Genomic DNA, 24,191 nt, shown 5'->3' on the forward strand with positions numbered 1-24,191 from the left:
CATTTTATTCCGCAAATTTCAGTTCTGCATTTCTTATATCTGTGTGACACTACATCTCTGCTGTCCCAACAATATCCGCCTTTGATATCTTGACCAATACTTCAAATTCATCAAATTTATTTACTATACTTCTAGCATTGGTATTCATGCAAGTATACATGTACCTATCCTTATTATTAGTTACCCTAACACATCCCATATACCCATCTGTTTCATGATGACTGCCATCAGTCCCTGAAACCCCCAGTACCCCTCGCTCCAGGTCGCTACTTATTCTGATTGCAGTTGTGCAAGAATCACCTTCACCTCTGCCTGTGGCTACTTTTAATCTTTTATTCTGTGAATCCCCTAAGCTAGCAGTTTTCCGGCCAACATTGCCTCGATAGCATCAGCAAATATTCTTGCACCCTTTCTATTTAAGTGTATCCCATCCCTGTAGAAACAGTCTCTCCTGTTAACAAGCACAGACCACGCTGAAAAAAATTGTACCCCTTGAGCCTTGCACATTCCCTCCAGGGCCGAATTGATTGACAAGGCTCTCATCATGTGTTCCCTCCTATCGTGTCTGGGCAGAATTGCAGACACTTTCAAATTTAACCCTGACTCACGACTTTTTTGACCTGTACATGTTAAGTAAATCTGCAGTAAATGTACCATCTCACTAAATTTAAAATGAGCTTGTATTCAATCCTAAATTTAAGAGACTTAGTTGCTAACTTGAGCACGAGCAGAGTAGACCATATTTGGAGAATAAAACGTTCTAATGCTCACGGAGGCTAGAATGATATCAATGAAACTCACCTACTAAACATTGTATAATCCTACTATCAAGAGCTCTCGCAATAGTGACTGTCTTTCAATACAGGAAATTCACTGTTAAGCAACAAAGACATTTAAATTGTTGTTTTAAAAACTGAATGTTATTGTATAATTATTGTAAATAATCGTATTATAAGACCAAATAAACCCAACAAAAGTACAAATACAATTGAATGTATTGTTTTGTATTGTTGCTGATGGCTATTGTTTATTTTGAGTTGTTGTGTCATTATATGGCAAAACCGGTTTCCGAGCTTTTGTCCCACCGGTACAAGCGCACTGAAACCAGAGAGTTTGTCCGCTTTAAATATTCGCTCTGTATATAAAATATACATTTGTCATCAGTCAATATACATTTGGTAATTTATTGTAATTTGCTTAATTCGATCTGTGCTTGCTTCTATAATAAATTGTATTTGCTACAATAAAATTTACATTAACATCAAATGCCTTGAACATAAAATTAATTACTCAATATTTCCCCAACCTCTACTATGTTAGAAGTAGAGGTTGGGGGAAAAGAGCGCAACACGTCAAAAATTTTTGTGACGCTTTGAGTTAATGGATTGTAACGAACGGTCAACTGAACCTTATGTTGGCAAGTGTATAAGGTCGATACCACTACAATTGTAAATAATTCAAAAACATCACAAAGTCTAATGAAGTCATTGATATATACATAATATGATTAATTCATAGAAATGATGATAGAGAACTTAGCCCTCTGGTATTCTTTTTCTGCACTTGTAATATGTGTGCTTTGAACTCGGTTTAAAATAAAATTAAAATTAAAATCGCGTCAGCTCTAACAGTATGATTCGCAAGAAATAAATATTTCGTACGCATAAAATTTGCTGGCTAATGTAGTTAGGAACATGATGTCATTCTCATAAGGTTTCGTGGGCTACTCAACTGAACTGGTCACGAGACTGTTGCATGACGTCAAATCCCGTGATTTGCTTCTACGCCATTTTATTTACCTTGTGTTGGAAAGCTTGCTGGTGTTGTGCATAGAGGTGGCGTAGTGGTGTCTTTTATAGGTTGGTCTCTTTGATTAGGTATTCTTATTTATAATAAGGTAAGGTTGGTAGTTTAGCGAATTCATAGTTTTAAAACATAGTAGGGTAAACTTTTTCTGCGAATTAATTTCTTTGTGTGTTTTTAGTTATGACGAAGGATGAAATGACAACTTGGGTTCACCTGGGATCGATGAATTTGTAGGTGTTCCATTTAAAATTTTCTCTCTCTCATCCGCAATTTTGAAAGAGGTGTTGGAATGGAAACAGTTACAATGTGTAATAATTGGGAAGGTGTAAAATTGGAAAAAGCAAAAATGTGATAATTGCCTTTCGGTAACTGCTCTGAATTTTTCATATTTACCTATGTTAGACGTATGTATCCTTATTATATCCTATGGTTATATCCATATTATAACCAAATTTTAAGTACAGTACTTGTATGTTGCTGTTCTTGTTACCGTTGAATAATTAGAAATATTATACTGACCCCTTCTTGCTAAGCAGACTGATATCTGCCTTTTGCATATAGTGGGTGAACCTGAGTATACCGTATATTACGATAGTGTAATAATCGTGACCAGCCTTCATTCTTGTCATGTAATCTACTTTGTACACAGCAGATAAACAAACGGAATTCCCTCTTCCTAATTAAATTTCAAGCAACACCCCCTCTTTGATTTATTAGTGTTTACAGGGAGTAAGTTTTGTCATTTTAATTGAGTGAAGAAAACAGTATTTATAACAAAGTGTGTAACTTTAAACCCTATCTATAAGCCCACCAATTAAATCCAGGTATAGAAATACATTTAATCATTTAAAACACTTTAAAATGTCATCCAATACAGAATCAAATTTGTTTAGTAGTTTATCATAAGCAAACCAAGGCCTTGTTGCAGGAAATGCTAGGTATGTCATTAAAGTATTTAAAATAATACATATTATATAATGTAAAAAAAAAAAAAAATTTAAATTACTTTTTAAAAATCGATGTGCAACAGTACATGGAAGACTGCTTTCCAAATTGGAGTAGTATGGCATTAAGAGCAAGTTGCAATGGATAAAGGGATTGTTGAATGGGAGACAGCAGATTGGTAAAAAATGACACCTCTCCGTGGACTAATGTTAATATTGGAGTCCCCCAGGGTTCAATGCTCGGCCCATTGTTTTGTGTATTTATCGATGAAGGTATATCAGGCTTAATGTCCAAGTTTGCAGATGATACAAAGGTTGGCAGGGTTGTTAATGACAGTAAAGACAGTATGCTACTGCAACAGGATCCAGAAAAGTTATGCAGATGGGCTGAGATGTGGCAACTAAAGTTTAACATTGACAAATGCAAAGTACTGCATATGGGTAGCAGTAACACAAGAGAAATGTGTGGTACTATGCTCAGAGGTGGAGAATGAAAAAGACCTGGGGGTAGTTGTTCAGCCAGATATGAAGTTCTCTTGAGCAGTACAGATGGGCTGCCAGAGCAGATCATGAAGTTTTGTCAATGATATATAGGAATTAAGCTAGCAGAGACAAGGAGGTGATTATCCCCTTGTTTAAGGCAATAGTTAGGCCATGCCTTGAGTACTGCATACAGCTCCAGAGGTCTCAGTTTAGGAAGGATGTAGAGTTGCTGGAATGAGTATAGAGAAGGCAACAAGATTGGTGAGAGAAACAAAGGGGTGCTCTTGCTAATAGAGGCAAGTTCTGCAAGTTGCATTATCTGGAAACTAGACACCTGCGAGGTGATTTGATTGAGGTGTACAAGGCCTTGAATGGTTTGAGCGGGCTCAATGCTGATGGGATACTTCTGCTTGCTCAGATGAAGAACCTCAGGGGACATAGATTCAAATTGAGGAAAGACCGTTGTAGAATAGATGTGTGGAAATTTGCCTTTAGCCAGTTGGTAGTTGATTGCTGGAACAGACTTCCATCCCTTGTTGTGAAAGTTGATAGCTTTAAATAAATTTAAGGCTGAACTAGACAAACATTTGGAGTGATCAGTTGGGTGAAATGGGAAGGGTTTTTTTTTTTTTTTTTCCGCTGGCTGATGATGTATAAGCTTGCTTTCTTGCATCGTATGCCTGAACTAATGCAAAAATGTTATGAATGTTGTAACAGTTCAAGGTTAGAAATGTCAAAATGATGGCATTACATGGCATCATATATAAATAATTCATTTCTCCATTGTTTCTAGTAACTTTTTTTAGTCCTGGAAATATATTCAAAATAAATTTCCGCACCACCAGGTGGGAGTTTATTCCAACATTCCATTACTCTCTGGCTGAAGACAAATTTGTACATCTCTTTAACAACTATTCTTTTTCATTTTAAATTAGAGAGGCAAGTGATAAAAGGAAGCAAACTTACTTATGCATCATCAGTTTATTTGACCCATTTAAAGCTTTAAATACTGAAATCTTGTAGATGTGTAGTTTCAGATGCTGTAATTTATAGGACTCGAGGAACGTTTTTGATAAGAGTACCCATATGTGCCTCAGACTGACCTCTGCACTCATTCCAACATATCCACATCATTCCTAAAATGAGGCTTCCAAATCTATATGCAGAATTCCAGAGTAGAATACTGCATACAGGTTTGGAACTGTTACTTTATACTACAGGATATGATGAGCTCTCTGGCAGAATTCCTGTATATCATTGATAGATTCTAACATGTTGTTCTAGCAGCCTGTCAGCGTTACTTGGAGAACTTATTTTTAGGGTTTATAAGTATCTTTATCTGTTTTATTCTCAGTTACCTTTTAGTCTTACACATACTCAGTGGTATGTTATTCTGAGAAATCTACCCAAATTGCTATACCTTATTTATCAGTTAAAGCTCAGTCATTCTGTGCAGTTAATTTTTAAAAATATTAAGCCTAATGAGGAAGCATTGTTGAGGCACATGCTTAGTTTAAGCTAAGCAGCTCTTTTCATATATTTTAAGAGCTTGAACTTATTTCTAACAAACATATTTTTATGATTTAAGTTACTGAAAAAAGTACAGAGGAAAAACTGAATGGGATGCAGGACTATATCAACTAGGAGTATCATTGTTTTTCTTCTGTTCAGAATTCAAATTGAGCTCCTACAATTATAAGGAGTCAAGCTCTGATTTCTTACTGGTTTAAAAGTGTATCTTATGCAAGTTAAATGGATGTGAATAGAAAATAGAGAAGGTTATTGAATAGACGATGATAAGAACATTCAACAACTTAGTATTGCAATAATATAAAACTAGGATGTCTTACTAGGTTTTTAGGTCTGATGTTTCACAAGTAAACATTGAACTTGATGCTGTTTCATGTCACATAATGAGTTTTGGTGGTATAAAATTAATCCCTGCGCAATTTGTCCTTTCATTTCTGTTTTGTATACAACTGTAATACTATGTACACTTATTTTTATTTCACTTTTTCCTCTTCACGCTTCCTCTGATTCTGCAATTTTTCTTTCTTAAGGTACTTTATCATGCCAGGCATTGTTTTTTTTTTTTTAATATTATTTTCTGATAAAGATGACACGGTCATTTTGCAAAAAAAAAAATTTTTATAGAATTGTACAATTTCATCAAATTGTCACTCAACATAGCCTTTACAGGTTGTGCATGGCTAGATCCATATATGAATTGACAATAATTGTACTGGTACCTTTTTTGTGCTGTGATGGTTATACATTTATACTGTACTCAGTCTTAGATAGTATGAATCAGAGCTGTACTACTCAATGGTCTACGTTGATAATAATGAGTTTACCTCAATATAGTACGTAGAACACTTCTGTATGATACCCTCCAAAAATTAAAACGAAAAAATCGACAACTTACCGGTACATTAGAGTAAAATATAAATAATCAATTTAACACAATTCAAATCAATTAAAAATAAAATTAACGCAATTAAAAGAATCTAACCAAAATATTCAAAACGATTTCGAAATTGATTTGAATTGTGTTAAATTAATTATTTATATTTTACTCTAATGTACCGGTAAGTTGTTGATTTCTGGAGGGTATCATACGGAAGTGTTCTACTTACTATATTGAGGTAAACTCCTCTTATTACTGTACTCAGTCATATTTTTTATATGATGACATTTTTCGGAACTTCAGTTTTGTTATGTAAATTTTTAAATAAAAACTGGGCGAATTAGTGAAGTTAATCCTCGTGATCGTACTTGAGACATCAGTACTGAATCAAACAAAAGTTTAACAGCTTATGATCATATGTTAACAATGGACTCCCGATTAGTATGTTTCTCAAATTTAATTTTTTATTGTTCATTGCTGAAACCTACAACCTAATAAAACTTAAAGCAACAAGTTGAGGCACAAATGCTGTGTTTGACTCTTATCAGCCACTTGGACCACAGCAAAGTAACTACGCTGTGGTCTCAGTTACTACTATGGCAGTGACCTTATTTGAATGTTTAGTAGTAAGTTTTGCCATGTAAGAATAGATAAGTGTGCTAAAAACTACCAGAGGACTAGTTTTTATAATCATATTCATCAGATTGTTCCAAATGTTATTTTTATGCATTTGTAATAAATGTTGGGTCTATTTTTAATAATACAAAACCTGTATAATGTTACATAAAATAAACTTTTATTTCTATATCTACGATAAATTTGTAGATATTCAACCATTTATAACAAACTCAAAGCTCTCTCTCAGCTCATTATACACCGATGAGCCAAAACATTGACCACCTACCTAATATGATGTTGGTCCTTCACGTGCAGCCAAAACAGCTCTTACCTGTTGAGGCATGGACATTACAAGATTTCTAAATGTCTTTTGGTATTTGGTACCAACACGTAACCAACAGATCCTTTAACTCCTGTAAGGTCCTTGGTTGAGACGCCACAGATCGGAGTTGCTGTTCCAACACAAACCACAGATTTTCAATGTGATTGATGTCTGGAGAAATTGGAGGCCGGGGAAATACTTGGAAGTCTTCCTCATGTTCTGCGAACCAGTCTTGAACAATCTGGGCAGTGTGGCGTGGCGCATTATTCCGCTGAAAGATGGACCCCCCAGAGGGGAAGACTGTTGCCATGAAAGGGTGTACCTGGTCAGCAATGATGTTTAGGTAGATGGTAGACATCAGAGTGCCCCGCACATGGATGACTGGACTTGGTATCCCAGCAGCACATCACCCAAAGCATGACACCGGTTTGTTTTCATCTCACAGTGCATCCAGGCGCCATCACTTCCCCAGGTAAACGATGCATACGTACCTGCCCATCCACATGGTGCAACAGGAAACTTGATTCATCGGACCAGACGACCTTCCAATCACTCAAGGTCCAGTTTCGATGCTCGCATGCCCATTGTAGGCGCTGTCGCTGGTGAACCGTGGTTAGCATGAGCACTCGGAGCGGGCTGTGGATCATCATCATCAGCCATTTTCAAACCAGTGCAGGATGAAGGCCTCTCCAGCAACTTTCCAGTTCCTTCTGTTTTCAGCACTGGCCATTAATTTACTACCCACAAACTCATGAATTTCATCTATCCATCTCCGCCTTTGTCTTCCAGGTTTTCTTCCATCTCCTCTTGGGTACCATTCTATTATTTTCTTAGTCCATCTCTCATCATATCTTTGAGCTATGTGTCCTGCCCAAGACCATTTTAGTTTAGTTTTGATAAGAATGCCCTTTACTTGAGTTTGCTGCCTAATCTATGTGTTTCTCTTCTTATCTAACAGTCTGATTCCCAATATAATTTGTTCCATTCTTCGCTGTATAGTTCCCAGCTTTTCTTCCATTCTTTTGGTGAGTGCCCAAGTTTTACTTCCATAAGTCATGGTGGGGAGTATACATTGGTTCATTATTTTATGTTTCAGACAAACTGGGATATTGCTCTTCAGTATGTGACTATATTTCCTGAATGCTATCCATCCAAAATTTATTCTTCTCTTGACTTCCAACCATTTATCATTATTACAGCTAATAACTTGTCCCAGATAAGTATGACTCCACCTTTTCAATTACTGCTCCTTCAATCATTTCCCTTTCTGTGGCATGCTTGTTCATCATTACTTTTGTTTTAGCCATGTTCATCTTTAGTCCAAAATCCTTACTAACTGTGCATAACTGATTAAAATTTTCCTCTAATTATTTGGGATCGTGGCTTATGACCACAATGTCATCTGAAAATCGTAAATGGCTTAGGTACTCCCCATTCATATTGACTCTTTTCTGCAACCAGTCTAATCTTCTGAAAGCTTCCTCAAGGGCAGCAGTAAACAGCTTCGGAGATATTGTCTCCTTGTCGGACTCCTTTCTCAGTTTTAAATTTCCTACTGTCTTTGTCTAGTCTAATAAAGGAGGTAGCATTCTCATATATATTTTCTTCAAAATCATAATATGTGGGGTATCTATGCCTTGTCTTTCCAGTACCCGAAACATTGCCTTATGCTGTATGGAGTCAAATGCCTTTTCATAATCCACAAATGCCAGGCATAATGGTGTTTTTTATTCATTTGCTGTCTCCATTAGCTGTGATATTATGTGAAGGTGACCCATTGCTGAGAATCCTGTCCTAAAGCCAGCTTGCTCTTTCGGTTGATTCTCATCAAGTATTCTAATCTGGCTTTCGCTATTCTTTTCTATTCTAATCTGTTAATGACCCTTGTGAACAACTTGTAGATGTGGGATAACAAGCTAATTGGTCTATAATTTCCAATTTCTGATTTATCTCGTTTCTTATGCAGCAAAACTATGATTGCATTATTCCACTGCTTAGGCGTCACACCTTTTCTAATGCAATTTGTGAAGAGCCTTGCCAGTTTTTGTGTTGTCTCTTCCTCCCAATTTTTAACAACTCTACAGTAACTTAATCTTCCCCCGGGGCTTTCTGATTCTTCATTTTCTTCAATGCATGTTCTACCTCATCAGGAAGAATATCAGGTATGTCGTATGTGTTGCTAATTTGCAATCCATCTTCCCCACTGCTGGCATCATTCCCCTGCTCTTTGTATAATTCTTTATAGTAGTCTTCTGCTATTTGAATTATGCCTTCTCTGCTGTTTATAAGTACACCATCACTATTCTTCAGTTTCATTTGTCTTTCTGTATTACTGTTCATGGCTGCTGATTTAAATCCTTTGTTTTCCCTTAATGCTTGTTCTATTTTTCTTGTGTTAAATCTTATGTACTCTCTGAGTCTCTTTCTAATGGCTTTGCATAACTCAGTATACTCAATTTTCTCCTTGTCATGTTTATCTTGCTCTTCATTTTTTGCCTTTGGTTCATCATAACAAGTGTTTCTTGACTAATTTTTTTCTTCCTTGGATTTTTTTTTTCCTATAGGTTTCTTGGGCTTTATCACTTTCAGAAAGTTAATATTCCTCGTCAATATCTTGGTCCTGAGCAGTCTGCAGAAGCTCAAACTTGTTCTTAAGTTCCAGTACATACTGCTTTTTCCCCTCTTCTGTTATCTCAAAGACCTTTTTGTATTATTTACTCAAGTCAGTTTTTTTCCTTTCCTACATCTATATCAAGTGTACATCTTACCATTCTGTGATCGCTTCCAACATTTACCTTATTCAGGACGGTAACATCATTCACAATATATCATCAGTTAGTGAGGATGAAGTTGATTTCATTAGTTGTTAATCCATTTGGACTCTTCCATGTCCACTTTCTCTTAACCCTTTTCTTGAAAAAAGTGTTCATTATTGACAATCCTTGAGATTCTGCAAATCCAACAAGTCTCATTTCTTTCACCAATTCCAAAATTTCCTATAGTTCCCCTTTCTGCGCTGTTTTGTCTTTTTCCAACCTTAGCATTGAAGTCCCCCCATAATAATAGTGTAGTGGGTTTTCTGCTCATCTAGAAGACTCAATTTCCGTGTACATTTCTTCAACCTCTTCATCATCATGGCTCTATGTTGGTGCATAAATCATTATAACCTTTAGCTTGTACCTCTTAGAAATCTTGAGTATTAGCCTTGATACCCTTGGTGATGTACTTTTGAATTCCAAAATGTCGTTTTTTAAATCTTTATGGACCAGAAACCCAACTCCACCTTCACTCCTTTCACTGTTTCTATTGGTGTACAGCAGATTTCCACTTGATAAACTTATAAGTGATTCATTTCTTCTTGTTTCAGCCAAACTGATGATATTCCAATTCACATTTTCTAATTCATTTTCCAGCTCTAATATACTGTCTTCACCAATGAGTGATCTTACGTTGTAACAGGCCAAGTTCAGTTTCTGTGCATGGCAGCCTGGTCGTACCCAGAGATTCTTAGCACCCTCTGCTTCCACTCTGATCCTCTTGCTGCCGTAAGAGGGGGAGTGAAAACCGCTAGGGACTGAGGGCCATTTGTTTTGTTGTGCTATCATATGCTGGGGGGTTTGGTCTTTTCCTCTTCACACTGACCAGGTGTCTTGAAGAGAACCACTACCCGTTCATTGCCACCTAAGTGACATAGCAGGGCTTACCATCGAGAAGGTGTGTGTGAGTGGATTTTAGGGAGGCAGGCCAACTGGACCTCTCCTAAATCATCTGTAATAGAAAGATATTGGATCCATCAGTGTTTTAGACTGAGTGTCTGATAATACACATGATACCTCTTCCCCTCTCAGCCCCATTTTCAGCAGGGTTTGATGTACTGTGTTATACATTACTCCCATTACCGTCCAGTTTTGCCAGTCGCCCTTCTGTTGCCATGTGCCATCTGGGAGAACCAGCCTTTGCTCACCTCGAGCATCAATAAGTTGTAGTCATCCAGCACTTCGTGGTTGTTTGTTGATTCCGCTTCGTTGGACCACTTTTGGTAGGTACTACCAAAAGTGGTCCGAGGAAGGCTGCCCATGAGCACCTCACCAGCCGTGCCGTTTCAGATATGCCCTGACACAGTCATCTGGCCATTACAATTTGGCCTTTGTCAAACTCGCTTAAATCTGTGCCTTTCCCATCTGAAGAACAAGACTAACACTGAGTAATGGAGCTCAGTATTAGGTTTTTTTAGTGTCCTGACCCGCACATACGCCGTAGTTCACCTGCAGTTGCTTCGATTTGCATAGCGACTTGCTGGTCATAATGTTTTGTCTCATGGGTGTATATATTATTTTAACAAGGTTAAGTAAATTAATGTCAGCTTACTTTTGCATAATCCTGTGTGCATATATATTCTGGCAAAATATATAGTAGGTAATATTTTTTGCAGCCATTTATATTTGCCTTGCTATCCTTTTGTACTTGGCCTTATGGATGGGATACACTTAAATAGAAAGTGTGCAAGGATATTTGCTGATGCTATCGAGGCAGAGTTAGGCGAGTCGGAAAACTGCTAGCTTTGGGGGATATACGGACTAATAATTAATAGTAGCCACTGGCAGAGGTGAAAGTGATTCTTGCTCTGCTTCTATTGAAATGCAGTTGAGTGGTAGCCTGGAAAGCAAGGCAATGGGGATTTCCAGCACTGCTGGGAGTCTTAGTGAAACAAATAAATACATGGGCTGTGTTAGGTAACTTAGAGGAGAAACAAGTGAAAGTATACTTGCATGTACATCAATGCTAGAAGTATAGTTAATAAATTTGATGAGCTTGAAGTGCTAGTCAAGATGTCAAAGGCAGATATTATTGTGATATCAGAGACATGGTGTCACACAGAAGACAAGCAGTACAGAATTGGAATATGGGAAGTAGTACAATGTGTGCAGAAAGGATAGACAGGAAGGTTGGAGGGGTTATGCTGTTAATTAAGAAACAAATTAAGGAAGTGCGTCCAGTTTATGTTGGTGAACAATTCTATGTTGAGTATTTTTGGTGTGACAAGCATTGGGAAAGGAAAAATGAGAGTAGGTGTGTGTTATAGGCCTAATGAATCTGATGAGTAAAATGAGCAACTATGCAGAGAAATAGTGGAACAGTAAATCAGAATGTCTTATAATTGAGGATTTTAACTTTCCAAATATCGACTGGAACTTGTGGGTTGGTCACTAGCAAGACTTTTGTGGATTTATTGGATGACATGTTTTCTACAGCAACATGTTCGAGAGGCAACAAGGGGGAGTAATACTCTTTATCTCATTATCAGCAGTGATTATTCATGCATTTAAGAATTTGCAGATAAAGGAACCACTAGGTGACAGTGATCACAATGTACTGATGTGGGAATTACTTAGATGTAACTACCATCAAGGCTAAAGGGAAGTGCTATTGCTTTCGTAAAGGTGACTACAGGGATCTGACAGTTTTTAAATTCTGTACAGTGGGATCAACTGATGATATCAATGTTGAATTCTAAATGGGAAGCATTCAAGGACTTAATTTTGGAAGCTTCTAGGCTTTTCATTCCAATTAAGAAATACTGTTCAGGGTTTAGGCCTAAATGGATGTCAGATGAACTAATGAGGCTCGTGGCAGAGAAGAAAAATGTATGAGATGCATATAATGTATCAGCTGACATAAAAGCCTATGGCAGATATAAACTAGTCTTTAATCAAGGCACGAAGGAGGTTAGGCAGGTGAAGGCAGATTACGAGAAATCCTTGGCAAGGGATGCAAAGAGTTCTTTACTTATGTAAACTCTAGAAGGAAAAGGATGAATCAGATTGGACCACTTAACATAGATGGGTTGACTGGTGATCATGCTCAGGTATCTGGTACTCATTCAGTTTATTTTGCATCTACATTCACACATGAAGAGTTATTCAATGAGGGGATTGCCAGAAGTTTATCAAACTCTAACAGGGAGCTAACTGATTTTGTAATAAATGAGAGCAGAGTGGAGGAGAAATTGAAGTTAAACATAAAGCACCCAGGGTGGATGGATCTATCCAATTATATTAAAGGAGGCAACAAAGGAAGTAAGCAAACCCTTAGCCATAATTATGAGAGCTTCCTTGGACTCAGCAGAGGTCTCCATGGACCGGAGGTGTGCAAATGTATCACCAATTCACAAAGGGGGTTCAAAAGGTGACACAAGTAACTATAGACCTGTTAGTTTAACTTGTGTTCCAGGGAAAATAATGGAATCACTGGTTAAAGAAGCATTGCAGGATCATCTTGACAAGACTGCATAATAGTTAAGACAGCATGGGTTTGTTAAAGGGAGGTCTTGTCTGATCAATTTGATTGGATACTATGATGTGGTCACAAAGGAACTGAATGCCAAAAATAATTTTGATATATACTTGGATTTCTGGAAAGCTTTTGATACTGTTGTACATGGAAAACTGCTGCAGAAATTGGAGAGATATGGCATTGAGCGCAAGTTGCTACAATGGATAAAGGGATGGTTGAGTGGGAGAAGACAGTGGTAATCAATGGACACTGCTCTTCTTGAACAAATGTTATTAGTGGAGTTCCCCAGGGTTTGGTGTTGGGCCCATTGTTGTTTTCTATATTTATCAATGATATTGATGAAGGTATAGCTGGTTTAATGTCTAAGTTTGCAGATGATCCAAAGTTGGTGGGTTGTTAATGATAATAAAGACAGTATGCTGCTCCAACTGGATCTAGATAAGTTTGGGAAATGGGCTGAGAAGTGGCAACTGAAGTTTAATACTGACAAATGCAAAGTACTGCATGTGTGGTACTACATTCAGGGAAGTGGAAAGTGAAAAAGATCTGGGAGTAATTGTGCAGTCTAATATCAAGTTCTCTGAGCAGTGCAGACAGGCTGCCGGGCAAGGTCATGGAGTCTTGTCAATGAATTTTGCTAGCAGGGACATGGAGGTGATTATCCCGTTATACAAGGCACTAGTCAGGCCACACCTAGAGTACTGTATACAGGTCTGGAGGCCTCATTTTAGGAAGGGTGTAGAGTTGCTAGAACAAGTACAAAGGAGGGCAACAAGATTGGTGAGGGGAACAAAGGGGTGCTCTTACCAAGAAAAGCTTAAGTTCTGCAAATTGCAGTGTGTGGAAAGTAGGCACCTACAAGGTGATCTGATTGAGATTTATAAGGCCTTGAATGGCTTCAGCAAGCTGAATGCTGATGGTTTGTTTCTCTTGCTCAGATTAAGAACCTGAGTGGCTACAGATACAAGTTGAGGAAAGACAGTTGTAGAATAGATGTGCTAAAATTTGCCTTTAGTCAGTGGATAGTTGATTGGTGGAACAGACTTTTATCTCTTTTGTTGTGGAAGTTGATAGCCTAAATAAATTTAAGGCTGAGCTAGACAGGCATGTGGAATGAATGGAGGGGTGAAATGGGAGGGTGTGTTTTTTTATTTTTTGGCTGATGCTGCATAAGGTTACTTTCTTGAATCATATGTATCTACTAATGCTTATACTTTTCTTGCATACAGGTTTACTGTTTAGATTTTTGAAGGAGTCTGTAAATCTCAGTAGTTTGGGAACCACTGCCCTATTTGAATCAAAAGGAAAGATGCATCTAGCTCCAACAGGATTGGTCAATCTGCCATATTGCACTTCAACCACTGAAATGTTGCATCATTTCAGTGGTTGTTTATAGGGGATATCGGATCCTCTCACAAGGTATTTGGCCACATGTCTTATGATTTAAAGTCCTTGGGCTTCTTTTTATGGGGATTATTAAATCAGAAACTTGAGGACAATCCATGAAACATTTCAACACATCAAAATAAGCATTGAAGATGCAACTAGGAGTGTATAGACACAAACTGTCACTTAAAACATGATCAAAAGATGATTTATAATATTTAAGATACAGCAGGCTCTCGTTATAATGCGGTTCAGCTTTACGCTGATTCGTTATGTGTTCTTGTATTATGACACTGTCACAAATCACTATAACGCTCTTTTACCAGCGTACAGATTGCATTTTTTGGCATATTTAAAGAAAACGTTTCATCTGATGAAATTGATAGCTTGAAAATAAATAGCAAAACAGCATTAAAATGTTTCCCACACTTAGTGAAATTTTCTCACACGCTAATTTAATTGCAGTACAGTGACTTATGTAGTTTAGAGATCAACATTTTAAAAAAAATTATAGTTATTGCTTGTAATATTTACGTTATATGCATTTATCTGAAGTCTAGTCACCACTCAGTACTGTATTAGACGTGTGTTTTCTCGAACGTTATATCATAATTAATGCAACCAACGCAGTTACATTTTCGAAGAGTTAATAATGGCGGATCAGAATGAAAAAGCAACGTCTGTATGCAGTGCGAAGATCACAAAGGTGGAGAAATACCATTGGGACCTGGTGTTTTCGTGCATCAAGGCTGTTAAATTCTTCTGACACCCTTTTAACAGAAGAACACAGGAGGCATCGAATGGAGTGTACTGGGAATGCTTAGGATGTGGTTTACTAAGACCATCATTATACAACTTAGAAGAAAGGTAGGATGCAAGCAGGTCAGCTATATCTTTATTGAGGTAGCAATAAAGCTATCCAGAGATGGGAATAGGGATGAGAAAAAGTTGCGGCCAATAGCATTTAGCAAGAGACCAGAATGCTAGACTATTATTTGGACAAGAAACAAGTTTTCTACTCTTAGCCTATTCAAAATCTAGTCTGGACTGATCAACAACTGATTTACAGTTGTTGTGAGCTTTGGTGTAGGCAGAAAGTAAACTTGGATATTTGGTTGCAAGCCAGTTGTGATATGCAACTTTTCTTATCTTGAACAGTTTAGCACATTTATTGAAAACCAATGTTTAGATAATGGATGAGATTTTAAAGTTTAGCATGGAATAAAGTATTTCATCTCTACAAGAATTACAAGAATTTCACTGAGACTATCTGAGTAAATTTTGACATCAGAAGACTTGAAATGGTAATCTTACCAACTATGAAAAGAAGAAAAGAAATCTTGCAGATCATCCCATTTTGCATCTTGTAATGCCAAATAATGAGGCTGAGAGTGGCTGCCAGAGAAATGCTCCATTGGAAAAGAGACCATTACCAATTGTGATCTGAATTGCCTGGAGGACCATCCACCTTGATTGTGTACATAGTAGTTTGTGAGGAAAAGATCAGGTGTTGACTGTGTGGTTAGGATTCTCTAGTATTCTGGTAGATAGATCAACAATCTATGCAAGTTCATTAATAGTTGCAAAAGCCTCAGTGTCTCTACCACCTGGGTCATGTGACTATAAAATGGAAGACAACTTAAATTACTTAAACTCATTCCAGTAGAATCAGTGCAAGAATCACTTTCACCTCTGCCAACGGCTACTTGTTAGACTATTAGTCTGTGTATCCCCATAAGCTAGCAGTTTTCCGACCCACCTAACACTGCCTCGATATATCAGCAAATATTCTTGCGCCCTTTCTATTTAAGTGTATCTCATCCCTGTAGAAGCACTCTCTCCTGTTAAGAAGCATAGACCAGGCTAAGAATTCTACCCCTTGATCCACATCCATAGAATTCATTCTGTGCTGTGGTTTCTGGAAGGGTGAAGGTTGTTCATGTGAAGGGAACATCCTTTGCTCTAATTAGGTACTGATAATTTCCAGTGTAAAGTGGGCATGTGAATGCCCACAGTTGGCTGCTGTGGGGATCATCTGAAAGTGCTATCAGTGAATTGCATCTCCATTTTCCGCTTTACTGTTTGGTGTGGTTTACAGTGAATTTTGTAATCAGACAATTTTTTTCCTTGAGCTCATTGTCAAGAAACATGCTTTATGAAAGCAGAGTATTACTGTCATCTCCATTCAATAAAGGTTTAGGGCTGAAAGCCTCAGACTAAAGAAAACTTACTAGACGTACAACTTATGCATTTTATCAAGTCTATATGTAGTGAGTCAACCAAGGTTAATTAAATCTCATACTAGGAATGCCTTCACAACTCTTTACGAAGTTTATAGTTTTTAATGATATCTTGGCAATGGATTAACTGGCTAGGACTCTTGAGCTGGCTACTTGCGGTAAATTCTATTACAACCTGAGACATTGAATCTCCCCCACCACCATTTACACAGCTAAAATGTATAATACTTGATTGAAATGGTTGAATGAGCTATATGAAACTATTGTTTGTGCTCCCAATGATATTGCCTCCCAGGATGATCATAGGCAGTGCAACCTTGACCAGTTCATTTACAGCAAGTGGAAGCCCAGAAGAAAGGTCCTTAGGTCTTAGAATCTAATTGCCCCTGTAGAACCTATTGATACTTATAATTATATCTAGTTTTGTGAATGCTTTCACAACTTGTGAAAGCATATGAGATGTGATTAACACAATGCCACGTAATTAACTTTAGTTGATTTACTGTGATGCAAACACTGACTTGTATGTGATCTCTGCTATAATTCTCTTCTGTTCAGGAGAGATGTCTGGAAACAACTATTTATGCAGGATCCCTACACATACTGATCAGTGAGTAACTCAGCTGATTTGGAACAGTGGCCATTCAACCCCCAGACTCAGACTTGGTTTTGAAGATATCTGATGTCCAATCTCTAGCTGATTTGAAAGGAAGCATCAAGGTTGCTAACAGTTCCTGTTTCATACTTTGAACAATAGTTGTTTTCCATACTGAACTTCCAGCATGTAGTGGGCAAAATGGGTTACCATAAGGAACATCTTAATCTTCATACCTAGCAATCCATTTGGACAGTAACCTACTAATTGTTAACAGTGCAGTTCCCCTAGTGGCAAGTTTTTGAAACTTGTTTGTACATTCATTTCCACATGCATTTAATTTGTATAGTAGTGGATCTAGTCCATTCTTAGATTAATCTTCCTGCCATTAATGGTTTTCTACTTGCAGCCCACTGAAATTATACACTTTGATTTGGTGTTGCTACAATTTCTTACCCATTCTGAAGTGTTCTATGACTGAAGGTGACAGGATTCTCATTATGCAAAAAAAGGCAATTTCTTTGGATAGCCCTGCTATTCCTAGAATGGTGTCAATGAAATAAATTATAATTTAGTGTCATTGTGGAACTAGATTATTTATTAAATGAGAAAGTATCTGTAAAGAAATTTCCCACTTTAACTCCAGTATGAACAGGAACCAGATGAGAACAGTGAGCTGGAGCCGGTTCACACCAGTTCATGCGAACTGGTTGTTAAATTTTTAGGCAAACATATGTTATAATGGTCTCAAACCAGATCTTATAAAATGATATATAGAAAATAATATGGTGTATACAAAATTAACTTCAAATGCAAAGCAACACAAATTTCTAGTAGTTTAGAGCTATTTTTATAACAGATAGGTTGAGAGTTATGTTACTATGCATTTCTTATTTGTTGCGGGCTGCAATATGCATTCAGGTTCAAACTTTTTACAGTTTGAACTTTAGTTTAAATTTAAGATTTTGACAGCTCATCTGAACATATAAAGGGTCAGGAGTGAATACAAGAACATCACTGTATTTAGCAGTCCTGAGCTAGAATAACAGTCAACTCAAGTGCGTTTACTATTGTACCCTCACATTTAACTGCTAGGCCACACAGGCCTTATGGCATATTAGATGATAATATGGCTTGAGCTTAGGTTGGGGAATAAAGATTGGGCCTGGTATCATTCATGTTTGAGAATGAATGAAAAACATTCAGATTTGGTAGTCAATTCTCTCGCACTGTTCAGAAAATAAAAGGACATTAGAGAAGTTCACTTGCTTGATTATGTGTAGTAATGAATAATTAGACTCCAGTCATTACAAACCACACCAAAAACAAATATAAAACCTACATAACACCCAGAACTGGCTTAGCAGTGTTCATGCTTCTTCACATTGACATTTTGTGGGTTTGTAGGAAACACCAGTTACCGACTAGACAATTAAAACTGTCATTGTTGGAAATTGCAGTAACCCACCAATGAATTGCTCTGCCTGATGGCATTGATATAGGTGAGCAAGGGACCTTGTGGTGTTTATCTTTTCTGTGCTGCAGTAGAAAATGATTTGTTTGTTCAGAAAGCACAAGTGTTCAAAAAGTCTTGCACTTTTTTTTTGCATTGTAGGAATATATCCTACAATATATATTTATATATATATATATAAGCCATTTCATTCAATCAGTACAGATGCCTGTATAGAACAACTCTTTGGAGGAAAAAAATATAAATTTATTCCCATATAATTTACTATTTCTATTGAATATAATTTGGATGTAGAGTGAAGAGGGTGTTACCACAATTTTGATCATATTTTTAAAACTACATATTGGGAAATGTAATGGCAACTTGTGACAGTAAAAAAAAAAAAAAAGAGCACTTTTAAGGGCTTAGCAGTTTGTTTCAGATTTTAAAATAAATAAATTTTCTGTTTATACTCCGGCACGACAACAAAGTCAGTAGAGTTTACAATAAATCGTCAATGCAAATATTTATCGTATTTAGTAGTCACGGGCTTGAACCCCGGTCCACTCAAGGAACTAGTGCTATGCACTCTTGCTCCTGACCACTGGGCTACGTCAGGCCTGGGCAAATCATTCCCAAGATAGAGAAAAATTGTGTAATTGATGTTGGAAGAGCAAGATGGAAATTTAATTTTTTCTAAAAAAATTGCTAGTTTTCATTGTAAATCAGTATTTTTTTTTTTTTTTTTTTTCACTAATATTTTGAAATATGTGATTTGTTAGTGCATTATTAAGGCATTTGGTATTGCATTCATGTGAATTTCTGTAGTTTGAAGCAGGCTCCACAAAAGCATGCATATTTGAGTGGACTGTGGTTCATGACTCCTGAATACAGTTAACAGTTGTATTCACTATTAAAATGATTAATGGTGAAACACCTGAGTTTGTGGTTATTTTCTTCACACTTAAAGCAGGTGAAGGAATACATATTGTAGCACTTGGTAACTTACTGTAGGGTTGCACAGTCTTTAGTACTGCATAAGCTGTGACCAACCAGTGGATTACTTGGCCTGATGAATGGTAACTGAGTGGACCACCTGTGGTTCTTTCTAGCATGAACCTGCTAAACCAGAGTGTCACTTTCTTGGTACAGACAAGATACAGAAAAGCTTGCTTCTGCTTATCTTGTATATTGTAGGAATGTTTGCAGATTATCTTTCATGCACTGAAACTCCTTGGAAGTTCCAGTATACGAACCAAGAAAGTGGATACTCCATAGCTTCCCCATAGGGAAGCATTCTCCTACTACAATTACACATTCTGTTTTCACTTAAGTAGTATTGTCCACTCTGATAAAATGTGATGTTGCTCCCATGATAGGCCCCAGATTTTAACTTGAATATTTGAAAAAAGTATTTGGCTTTTTGAATTGTGCATTTAGTCTACTAATGCTTGACAATTTTTTCCAGTATATTGCAATGCTTATTAATTTCAGTTATTTTTTTATTTTTTTCCTACTAAAAATGCCCATTGGGTTTTTACGAAATAGAAAAATTTAGAGCAAAAATCCTCAGACTGCAGGAAAATTTACAAACATTACATTAATGAAACAATGCCACTAAAATAACTTCATTAATTTACTGCGTATAGACCATGAAAATATGTACTAACATGTATGAATCATGTTTTTTTTCTCTTCCCCCCTTTCAAAAAAATGTTGCCAACATAAAGTAACATGAAACATTTAATCTGCCAAATTTAAGATTGCGGAAGCATTAATTGCATGAAACTTTGGCATTACTCCGACACAAATTAGACATTAAAAAAAAAAAAAAAACTTATTTCAATGGGGAAAAAAAATGATAGATTTCAATTACTATTTCCTGTGTATGAGAAGTGTACCACAGAGTGCATCCTACAGCAGGCTGAAATGGTAATTGTTGGAAGGTGCAAAATCTGGACTATGAGAGGGGTGAGGAAGAACAGTGCATCCCAGTTTTGCAATGGCCTCCATATTGTGCAGACTAGTGTGGGGTCATGTGTTGTCATGGAGAAGAACGTCATTAAGATTTTTGTCTGGTTGAACTCTATGGATGTGGGCTTTCAACTTTTTCGATTTCCATATATCGATCTGAGTCGATTGTGATGCCATGCTCCAAAAAGTCCACAAGCAAAACCCCTTCTTTCTCCCAAAATACTGTCGCCGTGACTTTACTGACAGAAGGCTATCTTTTGAATCACTTCTTGCATAGTGAATTTTGATGGTGCACTCCATTGATTAGCTCTTCATTTCAGGGTCATAATGTGGACCCAGGGGTTGTCACCCTGTGACTATGCGTGTAAGAAAAGCTTCACACTTGTAGCACTGGAGAATTTCTGTACAAGTGACTTTTGGGCTTTTTTGTGTTCATGTGTCAGCATTTTTTGGACTTACCAGATGCAAACCTTGTAGCCTAGTTCCTTTATGATGGTTATCACAGCAGGTTTCCTTATACCTACTGCATCTCAATTTGCATTGTGATGCTGCAGTCCTCTTTGATCAGCATGTCAATCTGTCTGTTGTCACTGACGTTACTGGCCGGCCACTTCGGGGCTTATCAACAGTGTCACTTTCCCCATTCTTAAAGTGTCTTACCCAACATCTAATTGTACTCACATCTACAGTATTGTCAGCATAAACATTTTTTAGATGTGTATAGATTTAAATAGGTGTCGCTTCTTCCTTGGTAAGGAATTCAATCACCACTCTTTGCTTGATACTTACATCTGTAACATCCACCATTTTGAACTATCTTTGTGCTGCACTCATGAGACCTAGTGACACTAGTGACAAAATGTTCTACAACACTACATTTGAAAGCAAAAAAATTAGGAGTGATTAATTTTGTACCAGTCTTCATATGGGACATGTTATAAAGAAAAAATACTAATATGAAATCATTTGTATTCCTCCAAGGTTCTTATGGCATACCTTGCATGAAAATGCTGCATGGCTGAAATACAAACAGTTGCAATATGTGTTCATAATTTATCGTGATCATTTTTATTTTTCTTGTGAATAGCTATTTTTGACCATATCATATCATATGCAAATATGATATGGTCACCTTCATATCATATGCAAATTTGTACTTTCTAAATTCATTAGAGAATCAAAAATCCTATGGACCAGTGTATAGTATTCTAGCTGATAGCACAACAGTGCTACTCCCCTCCCCTTCACAGAATTTCAAAATGTATATCTGTGATTTCTCCCCTTTCCATTAAAGCATAAATTTTATTGCCATAATGTACACTACCTATCAGAATAACAATCTTTTATGGTAACGTGGAATTTTTGTGGCACCTTCCGGGAATGCAAATAAAATAGGGTTAGCTGATTTACTGTGGTAATTCTCATATAAACAAGTGGGTATTGTTTTGGGTGCGTATACAGGATATACATAAAGTTTGCTAGCAGGGATAAGGTAATTATCCCTATGCATAAGGCATGGTTAGGCCGCATCTTGAGTACTGTATACAGGTCTGGAGGCTTCACTATGGTAACGATATAAATCTGCTGGAATGGATGCAGAGAGGGCAACCAGACTGAAGGGAACAAAAGGGTGCTCTTACCTAGAAAGGCTTCAGTTCTGCAAATTGCAGTGTCTTGAGACTAGGCACCTGCAAGGAGATGTGATTGAGGTGTTTAAAGCCTTGAATGGATTGGGTAACCTTAATGTTAAAGGGTAAGGATGGGTGAGCTGTGTTGGTTTTTTCCTTTTCTTTGGCTGATGCTATACACCGATGAGCCAAAACATTATGACCACCTACCTAATATGATGATGATGGTCCAACACGTAATGAGCAGATTCTTTTTAACTCCTGTAAGGTCTGTGGTTGAGATCTGCAAATTAGAGTTGCTGTTCCAACACAAACCACAGATGCTCGATGGGATTGATGTCTGGGGAATTTGGAGGCCAGAGCAGTACCTGGAAGTCTTCCTCGTGTTCTGCGAACCAGGCTTGAAAAATCTGGGTGGTGTGGCATGGTGCATTATCCTGCTAAAAGACTGTTGCCATGAAAGGGTGTACCTGGTCAGCAATGATGTTTAGGTTGGTAGTAGATGTCAGAATGCCCTGCACATGGACTGGACCCAGGGTATCTCAACAGAACATTGCCCAAAGCATGACACTGCCACCACCGGCTTGTTTTCATCCCACGGTGCATCCAGGAGCCATCACTTCCCCACTTAAGTGACGCACATGTACCCGGCCATCAACATGGTGCCACAAGAAACATGATTCATCGGATCAGATGACCTTCCAATCACTGAAGGTCCAGTTTCAATGCTCGCATGCCCATTGTAGGTGCTGTTGCCAGTGAACCGTGGTTAGCATGGGCACTCGGAGTGGCCTGCGGCTATGCAGCCCCATTTTCAGCAGGGTTCAATGAGAGCATAGATGAGCTGTGGTCGTCCGACAACTCCCCGGCAGTTCATGGGTTTTCCATCCTCGGACCACTTTCAGTAGGTACTAACAACGGCTGACTGTTAGCAGCCCACCAACCGTGCTATTTCAGATATGCTCTGATCCAGTCTGGTCTTTGTCAAACTCTTAAGTCTGCTGCCTTTGCCAATCTGAAGAACTAAAGTAATGCTGATTAACAGAGCCTGATATCAGGTTTTTTTTTATACTGTGTCCCGACCCGCGTGCACTCGATGTAGTTCACCTGCTGTTGCTCCGATTTGCATAACAACTCGCTGGTCATAACGTTTTGGCTTATCAGTGTATAAACTTGCTTTCTTGCATCATTTGCCACTATTATTACTACTATGTGCAAAACTGCTTTTCATTTTGATGAAAAACATTGTTATGCTAGATGGTGAACTGTACTTATCCAGATACAATGGTGTAACATAAGTTCTTGTAAAAAATTCTTTTGTGTATAATTTTAAATAATTGCTTATTTGGACTTTATTATCCAACAGTGTAATTATTTAAAAAAAATTCATAAATTTTTTTCTTTATGCAGTATTATCCTCAGTACTGTTTATACCTCTTACTGTTTCTCATATAGATCAGAATTCTGGTGTATTTAATTTGTTTTGATTTTGAAAACTGCTTTTTTCTTATCTATTATAAATTATTTACGGTTACTTGGAAATGCAGATAAGACATGACAGCACCTGCACCTGTCCAATTATTTCTAGACAATTTGTGCCTAAATAGACAACGTTATCTGAAATGAACTTGAAACATATTTTGAAAAGTTAGATATCCAGCCATAAATCTCAAAAGGTTAAAGTTAAATATGATCAGCTAATTTTTGGAGACTTGAAGTTTCTATATATGTTTGGTCTGCAATAAGACAACTATAATGGCTTTTCATATGTGAACTGGACATCAAAGCAGTGGTCACGGAGTAAGGACATTGTTTCAGGGTTTAAAAAGTATAGAATTTAAAAGTCTGGTGACTTATCTCAATTGCTTATTGATTTAGAGTTATTGAAGCATTTTTTAAGACAACAGTGGTAATGACTAAAGCCATTACCATCCTTGCTAATGTCTGCCAACTTACTGATGCAAAAGGTTTTTTTTTTTTTAATGTTACATAACATATGTGAGTGAACTTTATACAGCCAATTTGGCAGAATAATATCACA

General features: G+C 37.3%; 1 protein-coding gene across 2 annotated transcripts in view; it reads left to right on the forward strand.

The window, feature by feature from the left end:
- Positions 1 to 1,780: 1,780 nt before the first annotated feature.
- The window catches only part of LOC150089093 (ras-related protein rab7-like), an 84,265-nt gene continuing 61,854 nt past the window's right edge, over positions 1,781 to 24,191 (forward strand). Inside the window, exon 1 of one of the 2 annotated variants that reach the window (XM_090369811.1) lies at positions 1,781 to 1,859. The gene's annotated coding sequence lies outside the window, so the exon portion shown is untranslated. Of the gene's footprint in view, positions 1,898 to 24,191 lie in introns of both variants that reach the window. The other variant, XM_090369810.1, reaches the window with a different exon arrangement.

This window comes from Mastigoproctus giganteus, chromosome 3 (assembly GCF_048544385.1).
Source record: "Mastigoproctus giganteus isolate SK-2022 chromosome 3, ASM4854438v1, whole genome shotgun sequence".
In the NCBI taxonomy this organism is placed as follows: Eukaryota; Metazoa; Arthropoda; class Arachnida; order Uropygi; family Thelyphonidae; genus Mastigoproctus; species Mastigoproctus giganteus.